Below are 4,080 nucleotides of genomic sequence, written 5' to 3'. Positions count from 1 at the left end.
CTCTCTCTCTCTCTCACTGTGTGCGTGTCTTTCTCCCTCCTTCCCTGAAAGAGTTATTTATTGTTTTACCTATAACACCTGCTGGCTGGGTAGAGTACGGCCAGCTTGCAAGGGAAAGCTTGTGTGTGTGTGTGTGTGTGTGTGTGTGTGTCTGTCTGTATACACACACAGATTTGGACTCCTGGAAGCTGTAGGTGAAGTGCAGCAGCCAAACAGACTGCATGCAGATAAAGGGAGAGAGACAATGCGTCTGTGTGTGTGTGTGTGTGTGTGTGTGTGTGTGTGACTGCGTGTGTTTGTACACACACTGAGATTTGGAACCCTGTGTGTTAATAGGTAGACTGCTGCAGCCAGCCAGACTGCATGCAGGTAGAGGGAGAGAGTCTGTGTGTGTGTGTGTGTGTGTGTGTGTGTGTATAAAAGTGTGTCTGTTTGTAGAAGGCACAGAGCTGCTAGGACATGCCCAAGCTCTCTCTTTCTCTCTCACACACACACACTTTTTACTCTGCCATGTTTTTGAACAAAAAGAGAGAGAAAGAGAGAGAGAGAGAGAGAAAGACCAGCAGAGTGGGCTGGACTCTGCGCTCTGTGCCCTGAACTCCACTGCTCGATCTACAGACACAAAAGAATGAATTCTATCGCTATTAGTTTATTCATTGAGCCCAGCTATCAGATCTCTGAAGAATGACTACAGTGATTCCAGCCCCGCAGTTAAAGCCACTGCTTTCAGAGCACTGGCTCTCATTCCAGTAGGAAATGCGATCCGCTCAGGACTGTGTAACACCTGCCACAGACACAAGGCACAATATCTGGAACTCGAACACTTACCACCACTGTATAGCATCAGCCATTTCTTTTGTCTTACAAGTAAACAAATTGGTTATATTTTTATTTTTACTAATTCATAATAATAACATAATAATAATAACAATATATATATAAGAGATTAACAAATGTTAAAAGATGCAAAGACAACCGGTGTAAACATCTCTCAGCTCCAGGACTTCTACACACAAGACTGAGAAGAATCTCCAAGGAGCTGCTAAGCGCGGCCTGCGAACAGCCCATCCACGGCCTGACTGCTGCTGCTGTCTCAGTTAGTAGAACTGATGCCCACTCAGCAGCACAAACTGACAGTGACTCTCAATCCACCAGCAACAATTTCCCTTGAGGACAAGATGCAGTGCAACACAAAAATTCCCAATACAGCTTGACCTTTAGAGAAGGCTGTGTGTTCTGCGTTGTGTTCGGGACCCCTGCGTTTGCCCCAGGCTCTCTGCTCAGGCACTGCAAGCCTTGCGAGGACAAGCCCAACCCGGCTGCAGTAAATATGCATAAGCACAATAATAATAATAAAAATAATAATAGGATACTAATTAAGTTACAAATATTACTAAGCTATTACTACTAATAATAATAATAATGCATGTATTCATACTACTGTGACTATAACCACTAATAATGGCCGACTAACTACCAGGGACCAGAAATATTACATGCAAGTCTGATCAGGTGTGAAAAGTTACAAAGTAAATTGACTCTCTATCTCTATCTCTCTCTCTCTCAGGGCTCTTGCTGTTACCTGTGGTACAGGCTGCAGGCTGGAGTGGATCTCCCTTGACAGGAGCAGTGTCAGGAAGGCAGGCCCCCACCCCCCACCCTCCCCCCAGGATGGCTCGCACGCTTCTGTGCATCTGGCAGGTGAGAACTGCATCTCCCCCAGGCAGACTGGAGCTAAACCCTGCGCTACAATAATTATTGCAGAAGAAAAATAAAAAATAAAGAAGGAAGGAGGGAGAGAAGAAACGCAGCGCCTTGGGGAACAAAAGGTTAAGAAAAAAGATGAGAGAGAGAGAGTGCGCAAGAGAGAGAATGCATTAAAAATGTAACACCTGCCCTTTTACAGACTCCTAATAAATCAAAGTATTATGTAAAGGAACTCTTTTTTGCCAAGTGCGCTGAAGGAGGACTGGCAGTGCAGGCCGCTGCAGGAACAGGAACAGAGGAGCGGAGGAGGAAAACAGTCACCAAGCCCAAAGACATGTCACACCCTGCACTGCGTTTGGGTAACAGAACACACACTATCGCTTCACTGCTGACAATATTGGGACAGCAGACAAAATACAATAGGATAGCTGTTCTCAATGTACACTACAGGTTGTTGGGTCCCAGTTTGGGTGTGTGTATAGAGCCCCATACATACAACCATACATACCATACAACTCCATCAGCACTGGGCATTTTTCCTAGATTAATTTAGTTTAATACCTATCGTTCATTAAACCACAGTGTAGCCAATGATTTACTAATGCTGTCTTTTTAGGTTCACTGCACTAAAGCCGATTCCAGCACATAGAGAAAGCTGCCTACTGTAGATGCCAGCTGAGTGAACTGAGGTGACAGATGGGGGACACCGACTCCACTCCACTCGGAGCTCAATAAACAGTATCCATTAAACTAGCAGAATTGCAGAACCACGTGGTTTCAAACAAAAATTGTGAAGACTTTTAAAACCACATGTGCGTGTTTATCAAGGAAAGCCATGTGGCCCTGGCCTTGATTGACTCCCTCAAGAGCGAAACATGTCAGGACGTATAAAACAGCCATCATCTGCGTCTATTGGGAGAATAATCAAATACATGGAGTTAATAACTCCAGATGCACATTCCTTATCTGCACAACTGCACACAGCTGGAATGCAGTAGCTGGCAGCAGGAAGGCTGAAAAGCATAGAGTAGCGCAGTGGCCATTATAGTATAGTGCAGTACTACACATAGTATACTACAGTGCAGTGCAGCATAATACTGTATAGTGCAGTGCAGTGCTGTGACTGGGAGTCACTATGGCACGCAGCCACAGCAAGAACCGGAGCTGTATTATAATAAGCATCAACAGCTGCAAATTTGTGTTTTCCTGCCTTTTTGGCGTGACGCTGAAATGGAAAGAAGAAGAAGGAGAGCCGAGTCTTCTAATTCACTAAATCTCCCATCAGGGCTAACTCATCCCCCGCGCGTTTCAGAGAGCTGCTAAATTACAGAGCAGCGCCGCACAGCTACAATTACAGCAATCGGGCATTGCCCCCCCTCCCCGGACATGTTCCGGCTGTGTTCGCAGAGATTCCAGAACCACAGCAAGATTCTGAGAAAAAGGTATACAAGGAAACAATCTGCCCAGTTTGAATTTGATTTCTTTCCTTCTCTCTCTTTTTCCTTTTGTACGTGGGCAGCTGATTTCATTTCCACGTTCAACAGAGCAGCAGTCCTCTTAACAAAAGGAGCTTAAAAAAGAAAAATGCAAGGGGTAGTCCTGGGTCTTAACCTGTATTAATCCTAGCAATCAGAGGTGTTCAGGGGGATGCAACGACTCCCGCCCCCTCCTTCTCCGTGTACTAAAATCACATAGCACAACAAAAATTATGATCAAACAATCGAACAATAAAACAGTCAACAGAACAGAGAAGGCTTCGCACATTCGTCCTCTGACTGACTGCGTAAAAACAAAACTGATTGGGACGATAGACACAGTGCCAGATCTGCAATTTGAAACTGCTTCAGAGACGCATGAGGAACAAAAAAAATATATTTTTTAAGTAAAGTGCTGTTCTGAACTGACACCCCCTCCCTCCCTGGTGCAGACGCTGCCAATCCCACGAGGAGCCAGGCAGCACATCGGGCCTCCTACAGCAAGACGGCCGCACTGGCACCGACACTGAACCAGGCACTGTGCACAGCCCCACCCCCACACTCTCTCGCTGCTCTATGCAATAATAACAGACCCGCCATGTAAACGCCATCCTTGCCATGGTTACCGAGACATTGCATTTTACAGCAACTAAGTCTGATTAAACGTGGTGCTGCCCCCCTGACCCTCTCGCTCGTTCCCACATCACACCTGCCCAACCGCCAGAGAGCCCCACAGCACCATCAGTGAGAGCTGTGTCCGTCCACCACCAGACTCCTTAGTCCTGCTGTTTGCATGTGCCTGCTGTCCGTGTGTGTGTGTGCTTGTGATAAAGTAAAAAGTGAAAAAATAAACAGCAGTCCATAATATGTCCTAATAATTGAGTCGTTTAGAATCCCT

The sequence above is a fragment of the Amia ocellicauda genome, chromosome 18 (assembly GCF_036373705.1).
Source record: "Amia ocellicauda isolate fAmiCal2 chromosome 18, fAmiCal2.hap1, whole genome shotgun sequence".
Classification (NCBI taxonomy): Eukaryota; Metazoa; Chordata; class Actinopteri; order Amiiformes; family Amiidae; genus Amia; species Amia ocellicauda.
This window is presented reverse-complemented; position numbering follows the sequence as displayed.